At 37.5% G+C, this 13,867-nt stretch overlaps 1 protein-coding gene and 1 non-coding gene across 2 annotated transcripts in view; both read right to left on the reverse strand.

The window, feature by feature from the left end:
- LRMDA (leucine rich melanocyte differentiation associated) overlaps positions 1 to 13,867 on the reverse strand; it is a 1,003,464-nt gene that overhangs the window by 340,040 nt on the left and 649,557 nt on the right. The window lies entirely within an intron of this gene.
- Positions 7,849 to 7,952, reverse strand: LOC142875829 (small nucleolar RNA U13). Its single transcript, XR_012923109.1, has one exon. It is a non-coding gene; the product is annotated as a small nucleolar RNA U13 (small nucleolar RNA).

Raw genomic sequence — 13,867 nt, forward strand, 5'->3', positions numbered from 1 at the left:
CATTTTACCTCTAAGCCCCAGAACAATCTTAATCCTCATAATTTCTCTAAGGCTCAGAGATATTAAATAATTTGCTCAATAAACAGTGAAGCGTAGATTTGAACCAAGATCTCTCTGACTCCAAAACCCATGCTCTTTCCACTAGTCCCAAGTCTCAGATGCTTGCTGAGGGGTGATGGGTCTCAGATTGCTGCTCTCCTGCTTCCCTATGGATGATAAACACAAGGCCAGACGAACAAGTACGTTCTTCTTAGATCATTAGCAGGTGCCCAAGGACCTGAGGTCTTTTCTTTCCCCATCACAGTGAGAAGGAAGGCCCAGTGCTTTGCCAACATGAGGACAAGATAGAGAAGAATGTTTTGCTTTTGCCCAAGAGTTCCTGCCCACATTTACCATCTTAAAACAACTTTGCATTGCTAGGATTAACCCCACTTGCTCAGGATGTGGTATCCTTCCTATATATTGTTGGATTTGATTTACAATTTTTTTTTTAATTTTTACATCTTTGTTTATGAGAGATATTGGTCCAGAGTTTTCTTATAATATCTTATTCTGGTTTGGGTGTTAGAATAATGCTGAAACCATAGCATGAATAGTAAAGTGTTCTCCTCTTCAAATTTCTAGAAAAGCTTATGAGCAATTGCAATTAGTTCTTCATAAAATGTTTGGTAGAATTCACCCGTGAAGCTATCTTAGATCTGGGGTTTTGTTTGTAGGAATGATTTTAACTATAAACTTATTTTTTAAAAATGATATATGACTATTGAGTTTATCTATTTTTTCTTGACACTGCTTTGATAGTTTGAGTCTTTGAAGGAATTTTTCCATTACATCCCAATTGTCAAACTTACTGGCATAAAGTTGTTCATAATATTTCTTAATTACATTTTCATCATCAGTGACGTTTGCTCTTTCATTCCTGATATTGGTAATCTGTGCCTCCTTTCTTGTCGTCCTTATCACTCTAGCTAGAGGCTTATTGATTTTATTAATCTTCTCAAAGAACAAGGTTTTGTTTTCATTGATTTTTCTCTGTTGCACTCCTCTTTTCTATGGCATTGATTTCTGCTTGTACCTTTATTATTTTCTTTCTTCTGATAACTTCGGATCTCTAATTACCAGCATATTAGTCAGCTTGAGGTTGTCCCATAGCTGACAGTTTCTCTGATCATTTTCTTCAGTGACTTTTTTTCTGATTCATTTTGAATGGTTCCTATTGTTATATTTTCAGGCTCACTAATCTTTTCTTCTGCTAGTGTCTAAGCTGCTGTTAATTCCACCCAGTGTTTTTGTCATTTGGACATTGAATTTTTCATCTCTAGACTTCTACTTTGGGTCCAATTCTCATTGTCTTTTCTGTATCTTTTTAACATTCTCATGCTTTCCTTTACCTTCTTGAGCAAAAAGAATATAGTTATAATAAATATTTTAAGAACTTTGCTAATTATTTCATTTCTGTCTATTTCTATTAATCAGAACTTTTCTCCCCATTATAGGTCATATTTCTCACATTTCTTTGGGTGCTAAATATCATAAATTTTTTCTTGCTGGGGGTTGGATATTTTTGTATTCATTTAAATATTCTTTTTTGTTTTTTAGTTTTGTTTTTTCTGGGTCACAGTTAAGGTACTTGAAAACACTTTGAGGCTGGTTAGTAAGCTTTGCTAGACAGGACCAGAACTGTCTTTAATTATGCCCTCATGCTGGGCAATACCCTTCTGAGTGCTCTACTTAATGCTCTGTATATTCTGATTTTTCCACTGTTGCTGGTGGGAACAGCACTATTCCCAGTCCTGTGTGAGCTCCAAGGGTTGCTCCATCTGCTCCTTTGAGTGTTTCTTTCCCCAGCTTCTAGTAGTTTCCTCACAGCATGGACTGATCAGTAAGTACTCAGCTGAGGACATGACAGAACCCTTTATAAAGATCTCTGGAGCCTTCTCCTGATGTAGCTCTCTCCTCTTCATCAACTCTCTCCTTTCTGTTACTCTTCTCTGAGGATTCCAGCTTCTTTGGCCTCCCCTGGTTCTCAGCTCTGCCTTCTTGACTCAAGAAGACTAGCACAGTGTTTGATGCTGCCTTGCTGCACCACAGCCTAGATATGTGCTCTAGACAGTAGTTTAGGGCGATTGGAGAGCTCACCCTGTTGTTCTAAAATCAGGGATCCATGATCTGTGCTACCTGTTGTTTAATATTTGCAGATCATTTGCTATGGTTTGTATGTGGTTTATCTCCACCAAAAGTTTGAAGTTTGATCCCCAGTGTGGCAGTGTTGGGAGGTGGGGTGGAGTGGGAGGTGTCTGGATAATGGGTGTGAATCCCTCATGAATAGATTGATGCCCTCCTGCAGCTGTAAGTTCTTGCTCTTGCAGGAATGGATGAGCTCTCATTTAGGTGAATTGTTAAGAAGAGTCTGGCTTCCTAGATCTCTCTCTTGCTTCCTCTCTTGCCATGTGATCTCTGCTTGCACCCCCGCCCCCCAATTCTGCTGTCTGCCATGAGTGTATGCAGCATGAGGGAGGCCCTACCAGATACAGCTGCGCAATCTTGGACTTTTCTGCCACCAGAATCATCAGCCGAACAAACCTCTTGATAAACTATCCAGCTTTGGGTTTTCCATTATAGCATCACTAAACACTGTTGTTTCATCTATTTTGTCTGTTTTTTAGTCATATAGGCAGGAGGGTAGATCTAGCCCTTGTTACTACATCATGGCCTAGAGCAGAACCCCCCTGCCTGCTTTTTGTGACATACTGAGGAAGGAGACTTTGGCTCCATGCCCTAAGAGGAGGCACTTCCCTAAAGGATCACCCACTGCCTGCAGGACTCCCTCTGTGGTTACATTTCAAATCCTCCCTTTTTCTTTTTCTACTCACTGACCAGTCTGCAACTGAGGCCAGAGCAGTGGGCAGGGGAGAGGCTGATCACGCCAGTGAACGTGGTGAGTTTCCTGTGAGCCCCAGCCTGACCATTCTCAGGAAGAGAGAGGCCTCTTTCCTTTTCCTTTTTGAAAGCACCAAAGACAGTGTCACCTAAAGGGCAGGCATAACACAAGAGCCCGACTGCTACTCCCATTCTACTATGAACTTAGGGACAGGAAGTTTTAAAAATCAGCTTCTCTCTCTAGGTACAGATGTAGTTGTTCAGATCAGCACAAACTTTCTGCTTCTACACAGGAAGCAAATGCACTTCCATCTATGGGACAAAACTAAATATTAATCTAGTTCCAGATTTAGTACATATATTAATAATGGATTTAGTATCTATACTAATAATAGTTAATATTTACTGTACATTTATTAAGTCCCTAGGTACTCTTCTTAGCACTTCATGTTTTAACTCACTGAATGCCACAAAGACCTGTGTGATTGGTAGTAATATTATCTCTGCTTTACAGATGGGAAACTGAGGTGGGCCCAGAGAAACGAAGGAACTTACTTAAGGTCAAGGAGCTAGTTAGCAGTGGAAACAGAAACTAAATTCCAGCAATCTGACTCTTAGTTAACTGATGTTTACTGTGAAATTTACCATATATCCTAGAGATCAGCCCTGAAGGCCCCAACACAATAATCGACAGGAATTTAACATAAATCCCTGACCCAGACTTAAAGAGAGACCTATGCCTGTATCTTGAGGATGTGCCTATTTGGCAAAGGCATCTGTGTGCTGTGTGGTAGGTTAAACACATTAGTTTTTGATTTTTTCAAATTCTGAGTTTCTGTGAGTCTAAAACACATTGACCAGGACAGTCTATACCTTCCTAGACTATTGGTGAGATGACTGTTCTTACTCTGTAGCCCCAATTGGGATTGTATCCCCAATCCCTTGTTAAACTCTACACAACAAGAAAGTGACCTGTAATTTATGTGAGGACCAGAATCTTTCAAACAAATGGTTGAGAGTCTGTAGCCCAACACCCTGATTATTTTACTCTTTGGCTTCCTCTCTGGATGCTCTAGGACACAGGCTATAGGAACCATTAGTGGAAGACATGGCCATCATGCAGGGACACAGTGGTTTCCAACTAGATCCATTTATTCTTCTACTAGGAGTCAACTAAAAAGGTGTAAGAATTTTTTATTTCATTGCTCCAATGACTGTGGAGTGCTGCTTACTATTAGTTGACAGGAATGGGAGGCTATATCTCTTAGAATGCATGGGGCAGCCTCACACTATGAAGAACTGTCCTACCCCCAACTGACAATTGAAGAGTTCTTCTCTTATCACCGACCATTTGTGAGAGTCTACCAGTTCCACTAGTCAAATGGGCTATAATCTCTTTTCATTAACATCTAAATCCTTGAGAACCTCAAACTTGGTAGAACCTTGAGCTTGCTTTCATTGAAGACCTGTGATCCTAGAGCACAATCTGGCTGTGATTAGATGTCCACATGGGCCTACCACAGAGACTAACCCAACTTTGCTTATGAGTCTTCCCAGATGACCACTGAGGAAAATTCTTAGAAAGACATAGCCTCACACCCTTCTTTCTCAGAAATGCTAATGTAGGGCCTCAGTTATTTCACCATTAAACCATCTGCTCTAACAGAAAGGCTCCAATGTCCTATCTGCTCCCACTATGGGACAGAAAAGATCTGACAGGAGAGGCAGCAGGAAAAGGAATTGCCATCCGTAGGTAAAGAATATTTCAGAGGCTCTGAAGACCATGGCTAAAAGAGTATTTGAGAACATTTTCTTCATAGGATAGAGACCAGAAAGGATTCTGACATAAACATCAATATTATGCTGGGCTGAATTATTCTGGGAACTGAAAATAGTGAGGAATGGTTAGCTGTAGCAACAAGATCCAGTTTTATGCCAAAATATCATATCCACAACAGATTCGATCCAATTACAGTGCCTACACCAACTTTTCCTGCGAATAATTTTAGAATTACTGTGGGGCAGGCTGGAAGGAGCTACCCTAAGAAAAGGAAGAGCTATATCAATAGCTTTTAACTCCCCATAATACAGTTTCCATGATACATGTTATGTTTTTCCCTCCTTGGATTTCTTTCTTTCCTCCCTACGTGGTTATTCACAATTCATAAAGTATCTATACAGTGGATTCTTTTCTAATTTGTTTTCCTTTGTTCTGTCTTATTATTGGCTCCAAGAAGAAACAATGGGTATTATGAAATGCATATGTTTTAGAATTCAAAGCCAATGATAATATGAGATCTAACTTTGAGAATGTGAAACAAAAGATTATGTGGAAGAGTGATAAGGAAATAGATCTAATGGCTGTTTAACAATTTTTTTTTTGTCTAACATGATTACAATAAGGTATATGTAAGTGAATATTTTTCTGTTCCTTAACAATTGTCTATCTTTTCTTAAAGAAATTTCTAATGCTATTTCAGTTTTATGTCCAAATAATGTTTAAAAACTCTAAAAAAAAAAAAAAGACAAGAGTTTATGTTGAGAAAAACTGTTAGAAACAGAACAAGGTTTCATCCACTCATGATTCCCTTTCTCTTATTTTCTTGCCATCTCTACCTTCAATCTGCCTAAACTTTAAACTCACTGTCAAATATTATCACCAAGTTCACCAACTTCCAGAACAATGAGTGGTTCAAAACAGCAGTGGTAAAGAAGCTGAAGACAGGCAATGCCCAGCTCTGGAACCTGAAGCCATGGGCCCAGAGGCCACAGTTCTGCCCACAGGGCACGTTTTCTGTCCTGACACAGAGCATGGCCTCCTCATCCATGTGGGAAACCCAAGGTACCCATCTGGGTTACCAGTAAGGTGGTGTATGAACTCCTTAACCAGACTTTGTTGGAGCTCAAAGCCATTTTGAGGTGGTTTAGGAAATAGATGTGATTTTAGTGAGAAATTACATAATTTAAAATCCTGTGGCTAAAAAGTCAGCAAAAGTTCTGTGGAAGAGGAAAGGGACAGATTTGCCCATGTTTCAGCTCAGTGCTTAATTTATAACTCATAAAGCAGGTGGATCATTTCTGAAGACATAAAGCTATTCATAAAGTTGGCCCCCAATAGGCACCTTTTAAAATTCAGTTCCCTATTTTCCTGCAATCTAGAATGCTCATTTAAAAAATATAAACACGAAAGTATTGTATAATCTACAAGGAAAATCATAGAGCCTATTTCATTGAATATTTGAGACCACAGATCAGCAAACTTTCTCTGTAAAGAGCCAAATGGGAAATATTTTAGGCTTTGTGGGCCACATATAGTCTTCCTATACGTAATTCTAAATTGTAGAATTTTAGTTCCTAAATGCAACTATTCTTAGCTCCAATGTACAAAAAGAGGCCACTTGCCATATTTGACCCATTGACTGTAGTTTGCCAATCCCTATTCTAGAAGAACAGGTAGATGGACTGTCTTTCTGGATACTACTCATTGGGGAGTAAAAGAAACACCCACCCTATCCTCTCTGCCAACTCTATCATTGTATGGAACTAAGAAAGATAAATCTACAAAATTGTCAGAGTTTTAATCATTAAATCATAAGTGGACGTTTCAATACCTGACAAAACAACAACTGTGTCTTGGTAAAGACACAAAGTCTTTATATACAGTCTCCTATAATGCAAACTCACCTTGGGACCTAGAACAAATTCCTTACTTCATTGAAAAAAAAAAATCAAACATTTGCATTAAATGATCTCTAAGGAAATGTCCAGCCTTGGTTCTCTGAGATTCCATGAATGGCCCTAGAAAACTCCAGAGGGCTGTTTAAAGAAATGCCTCCAAATGATCTTTACTATATTACGAAAAACTCAATGGGATAATTGTCACCCTACCTAAAAGTTTCCAGAAAAGCAAATTGTCCACATTTTTCCTTGACTAAATATCCCATCACACAAGATGGCATTCCACCAGCTTTGGCTAAATGTATAATCATAAAACACAGAGACGATGGATGCATGAGCATCATCTTCAGAAATAAATGATGTGGGCTCTGCAGCAGGCATCTTAGGAAGGAATCAGAAACTATGGCCCAGAAATCAAAATCATGAGAATTTTCTATGATTCCTGTACCTTTTTGACTCTACCATATTTTTTTATTTCTTGTGATCTGCAAAGCTATGAGCAGTAAAGTCAATTAAAATACATCTTTCTGATTCCTAATTTTGTAACATTATGAGTCCTCAGGGAAACAACAGATCCAGCTAAGCCAATATGAATTATGTAGATGGATATCCTCTATATGTTACTTGCACACCGCACAGTAATGCTTTGTGAGTAGCAGCAGTATTTTCTTCAAGTTGAAAAAAATGTTTACTTTCTGTTTCTCTCCAATCAGTAAAACAGTCAATGGTAAATGCATATTACTTTTATTGATTTACCAGACATACATTGAGAATTGAATCCAACTGCCTGGGACTCACGTTAAGAAGGATTAATAAGATGTTTCCCGTCCTGTACAGTTGGAAACACTTGGTCCCACTCAAATTTCTCTACTCACTCAAGCTCCCTGAAGATGAATGAGCTTTACGCCACGAAAAGGAAACAGGTCATTTATCTGACATCACATTATTTACTGACATTAAAAATGATAATATCCATCAACAAGCAACCAAACCCCAAGTGGATCACACTGAGAACAAAGCTGCAACTGTCTTTCTTTGATACAGTTATAAGGAGATGCTGACTGAGCTGCCATTTATGTTCTAATAATGCTACTGTTATCATAAGAAGCTCACATTTTAATGATAGTCACATAATCTCCCATGTGTTTATTTGGGATCAGGGATCTGTATTTTGTTCTTTTCTGAATTTTTTATAACAGCAGAACTATGAACGTGATTTCTTGTAGGGGGCTGTTTTTCATTTTTAAAACATATATCTTTCCCTTTTATTCTCTTATTTTATGTTTTTCACATCAGACAAGTAATACGCCAACATTGTAACAAGGTTTCAGAGAAGCACATCTCACACATGAGCATGAAACCCCAATCATCACACTTACGAATCACAAAAGGATCTCATTCTCTTATTAAAAAAAATATAGTGCTTTTATCTATAAATCCTAGTAACAACCCAAGAAGGCAGGTATTATTAGCTGCATTTTCTACATCAATAACCTGAGGGTCAAAGAAAGATGCTAAATAAGTTGCCCAAATTCATAGTAAATGACAAATTCAGGATTGGAACTCCCTGATTTTTCTGACAGTATCTTGCCCCTTTTCTCTCTCTACTTTTCCTCTCCTTCTCTTCCTCCCTCCTTCTACCTACCTACCTACCTGTCTACGTTCCAAACAAAACTCTGTTCTTAAAAAATGCAGTTTCTTGAAACCACCTTCCTACAAGGATTTAATTCTATTCCAAAGGAAACACCACGGCACCCTGTACCTTAACAAAGCCTGAGGACGCACAAATAACACTTTCAGGATTGACTAACATTTGGGGTTATTAGCTTGAACGCAAGAAAAACCACATGTAATTGGCAGGGATGACCTGTCAGCTGTGGTTATTCAGAAGTCAAGTCAAAATTACAGCGAACAAAGGCTGTAAATTGGATTACTGATGAATATTGTTTTATACCCTAAAAAAGTTAACTCTATGAAACTTGAGCTCAACCACTATTTAAAAACACAGTGCGTTGCATCTGATTTTCTTCCTGCTACATCTGATTTTCTTCCTACTATATTCACTGAGCAGCATTAGCAACAACAATGGCCCTTCTTTCAGTTAAATGTTCTAAGGCCTCACCTCTAGTCCTATCTCATTCCTCTTCATCCTCCTCTGTCCTGTTAAAAGACAGGGCAGGAAGGCAAGTTGGATGTTTACAGCCCCTTGGCCTCATCCATGAGTCCCTTCTGCTCCTCTCCAGCTGTTTTGTGCACTGCAGTTTGACTATCTTGGACTGTGTCTTTCTTACACAGAACAGCCTGGTAGAAAAAGAAAATATGCCATATGGGAATTTATTTTTCCAAGATGACTCCAAATAATTGATTTCACAAGTTTTGTTTGTTTGTTTGTTCCCCAGAACTGTCCAAACTGATGACAGTGCAGACATTTCCGATGTGAAGAAGGAAGACTGGCTCCAGCACACGACCAGCATCCTCATTTCCGACTAGCAAATGGATCTTGGCTCCCCAGCTACATTCTGATCAGGATGAATTACATGTATAATTCAAAATCAAGAAAACTGCTCAAGTACAACCATGTGAGGCTTCTGCCAAAGTTGAAAATCATTAGGAACCATGATTTTGGCTGAGCACACAGCTCTGTTTTGAACTCTTTTATTTCTGTGTTATTGCTCATTCACTTAAAGAGAAATACATGAGTCAGAGACAAGATCTCTTTCCCTTTTCATGTTTCTCCAATTTATCTTCCTTGGCATAATAAATTTCTCAAGCCAAAGAGTTGAGAGTGTTGTCTTGTTTCCCTCTGTTTTTTTTTCCATTATCTCAGTTATCTCTCGTTTATTTTTTAGTCTTTTTCTCTTATCACAACAGTTTCTCGGGACATCATAAAGTTGGAATGAGCAACCTCCCACCCTTTGTGTTTGCTTATGAGAGTTTCGGCCCCACACTCTCAATCACAGGGCTTTGTTGCTTTGGTATGTTTGGAAAGCAAAGGAAAACTTAGCTATACCTCGACTAGAAATGATGGCTCAACTGGGGACTACTTTTTATATATAAAAATTATTCTTTATAAGAAACTTTCTCTGGTAGGAAAATAATTTTAAGCAAAACCTGCTTATGTATCCTTGCTTACAAATCTGAATAATGGAGAGAGTCCAACTAGTCATGGTCTCAGTGTGATGTCTTGTAAAGAGCATTGGATAAAGAATATTGGCTCTAAAACTTTATTTTTTTAAAGCCAATTTTTAAATTTTTTGGGGGGAGGCATTTCTAAAAATTTACATTCCTAAGTATATAGACTATAGTATAATGAGCCCTCGTGCATCTATAAATCAACACACAGCTAATCTTATTTCTACTATATCTGCCCACATCCACCCTCTCTTCTCCCAGATTTTCTTTTAGCTAATCCTAGACATGATATAATTTGTTCCATACATAGTCCTAGATATTGCTAAGAGATAAAGACTTCTTTATTTTACAAATATAACCACTGCAATTATCATTCCTAAATAACTCACAATGCCTGATATCACATATTCAGTGTTCAAAATTTCCCTGATCATTGCATAAAGCCTCTTTTCACTTTATTAACAAATTGTTATTCTTAATTATAAAATATTTAAAACTCGGAAAGTATACAAGATAAAATGATGCACATGAACTTACCCCCTAACATTTTTCTAATATTTGCTTCAGATTTCTCTTTTTTAAAGATTTTATTTATTTATTTAGCAGTTTTATGTTTGAAAGTAAAATCAAGAGTTAGGTACAGAGAGTTCCCACATACTCCTGTTACCCCATGTATAGCCCCCTCCTCGCCCATTATTGACATCTTCCCCCAGCTGATAAACCTACACTGACACATCATTATCACCCAAAGTCCATAGTTTACATTAGTGTTCACTTTTGGTGTTGTATATTCTATGGGTTTGAACAAATGTATGACATGTATCCATCATTATAGTATCATACAGAATACTTACACTGCTCCAAAAATCCTCTGTCCTCTGCTTCCTCATCCTTTCCTCCCCTCTACTCCCTGGCAACCACTGATCTTTTTTTACTATCTCCATAGTTTTGCCTTTTCCAGAATGACATATAGTTGGATTCATACCATATGTAACCTTTTCAGGTTGGCTTCTTTCACTTAAGAATATGCGTTTAAGTTTCCTCCATGTCTTTGCATGGTTTGATAGCTTATTCCTTTTAAATGCCAAATAGTATTTCAATGTATGGATTTACCACAGTTTATTTATCCACTCACCCACCGAAGGACATCTTGGTTGCTTTCAAGTTTTGATAATTATGAACAAAGCTGTTATAAACATCTGAGGACAGGTTTCTTTATGTTTTTTTTTTTTTTTTTTTTTTTTTTTTGAGACAGAGTCTCACTTTGTTGCCTAGGCTAGAGTGAGTGCCATGGCGTCAGCCTAGCTCACAGCAACCTCAAACTCCTGGGCTCAAGCGATCCTTCTGTCTCAGCCTCCCAAGTAGCTGGGACTACAGGCATGAGCCACCATGCCCGGCTAATTTTTTCTATATATATTAGTTGGCCAATTAGTTTCTTTCTATTTATAGTAGAGACGGGGTCTCGCTCTTGCTCAGGCTGGTTTCGAACTCCCGACCTCGAGCAATCCGCCCGCCTCGGCCTCCCAGAGAGCTAGGATTACAGGCGTGAGCCACCGCGCCCGGCGACAGGTTTCTTTATGAACTGAAGTCTTCAACTCATTTGGGTAAATACCAAGGAGTATGAATGCTGAATCATATGGTAAGTTATATTTAGTTTTCTAAGAAACCACCAAACTGTCTTCCAAAATAGCTATCTCATTTTGTTTTCCTACCAGCAATGGATGACAGTTTCTGTTGCTATACATCCTCGCCAGCATTTAATGTTGTCAGTGCTCTCAATTTTGGTCATTCTAACAGATGTATAGTAGTACCTCACTGTTTTAATTTCCATATCCCTGATGACACAAGATGTGGCACTCATAAAGTTGTTAATATTTATTTGGTTTAAAATAGGACCCAAACACTGTCCGTATACCAAGCCTAATTCTTGATATGAGTTTCCTTATTTGGAAATAAGCATGTTAGATTGTTGTTTTATTTTAGTATAATAACTTTAAAGTATATTTTTCCTTCCTTTATGTGTTGAATCACATTAATCTGTGTATGTTGAACCATGCTTGCATCCCTGGGATGAAACTCATTTGATTATAGTGAATTATCTTTGTGATGTGCTGCTGAATTTGGTTTGCTAGTATCTTGTGAAGGACTTTTGCATTGATCTTCATAAGGGATATTCATCTGTAGTTTTCTTTTTGTTGTTGTTGTGTCATTTCCTGGCTTTGCTATATATCATCTCAATAGATGTAGAAAAAGCATTCAATAAAATCCAGCATCCTTTCATGACAAAACCCTCAAAAAAAAACTAGACATGAAAGGAATATACCTCAAAATTATAAAAGCCATAAATGACAAACCCACAGCCAACATCATACTGAATGGGGAAATGTTGGAAGCATTCCCCCTAAGAACTGGAATAAGACAAGGGCGCCCACAGTCACCACTTCTATTCATCATAGTACTATAAGTCCTAGCCAGAGCCATCAGGAAAGGGAAAGAAATAAAGGGCATCAAAATTGGGAAAGAGGAGGTCCAACTGTCTGTTTGCTAATGATATGATCCTGTATCTAGAAAACCCTAAAAGATTCCACCAAAAGACTCCTTGAATGGATAAATAAATTCAGCAAAGTCTCAGTTTACAAAATCAATGTACACAAATCAGTATCATTTCTATACACTAATAACAGTCAAGAGTGAGATCAAATCAAGGACTCAATATCATTTACAATAACTCCAAAGAAAATAAAATACTTAGGAATATATTTAACCATGGAAGTGAAAGATCTCTACAAGGAGAACTACAAAACCTGATGAAAGAAATTGTAAATGACACAAACAAATGGATAAACATCCAAAGCACATGGATTCATAGAATCAACCTAGTTAAAATACCCATTCTGTCCAAAGTGATTTACAGCTTCAATGCAATCCCCATCAAAATACCAACATCTTATTTCACCGATCTAGAAAAAAAATCCTAAACTTCATTTGAAACAAAAAAGAAAAGAGCCTGAATAGCCAACACAATCCTACATAAGAACAAATCTTATTATCTGACTTCAAATTATATTATTAATACAAGGCTATGGTAACCAAAATAGAATGGTACTGGTATAAAAATAGAGATGTAGACCAATGGAACAGAATAGAGAACCAAGATAAAAAACATAAAGCTATGATTAACTGATCTTTGACAAAACAGACAAAAATATACACTAGGGGAAAGGATGCCCTATTCAATAAATGGTGGTGGGAAAATTAGATAGCCACATGCAGAAGAATGAAACAGGACACATATGTCTCACCATATAGAAAAATTAATTCAAGATGAATAAAAGACTTAAATTTAAGGCATGACACCATAAAAATACTAGAAGAAAATTTAGGCAAAGAATTTGTGACTCAGACCCCAAAGTCAAATAGAGCACCAACAAAAATAAATAAATGAGACTCAATTAAGTTAAAAAGCTTCTGCATAGCAAAGGAAATAATCAATGGATAAAACAGGCAACCAACATAATGGGAGAAAATATTCACAAACTGTACATCTAACAAAGTGCTAATTCCCAAAACCTACAAAGAATTCAAACATGCAGAAAAAAATAAAACAACCCCATCAAAAAGTGAGCAAAAGATGTGACCAGAATTTTTTCACAAGAAGATAGACAAATGGGCAAAAAACATAAAAAATGTTAAACATCACTAATTATCAGGGAAATGTAAATAAAAACCCCAGTGATACCACCTTACCTTTGTCAGAATGGCGATTAAAAAGTCAGTTAACAACAGATGCTGGCATGGATGCACAGAAAAAGGTACGCGTATACACTGTTGGTGGGACTGCAAACTACTACAACCTCTATGGAAAACAGTATGGAGATTCCTCCAAGAGCTAAAAGTAGATCTACAATTCAATACAGCAATTCCACTACTGGTATCTACCCAAAGGAAAACAAATTTTTTTATCAAAAAGACACCTGCACTTGAATGTTTATCACAGCACAATTCATAATTGCAAAGATGTAGAATCAACCTAAGTGCCCATCAATTCATGAGTGAATAAAGAAACACACACACACACACACACAAATACACCATGGAATGCTACTCAGCCATAAAAAGCAATGAAATAATGTCTTTCAGAGTAACTTGGATAGAACTGGAGATCAATATCCTAAAT

This window comes from Microcebus murinus, chromosome 14 (assembly GCF_040939455.1).
Source record: "Microcebus murinus isolate Inina chromosome 14, M.murinus_Inina_mat1.0, whole genome shotgun sequence".
Taxonomy (NCBI): domain Eukaryota; kingdom Metazoa; phylum Chordata; class Mammalia; order Primates; family Cheirogaleidae; genus Microcebus; species Microcebus murinus.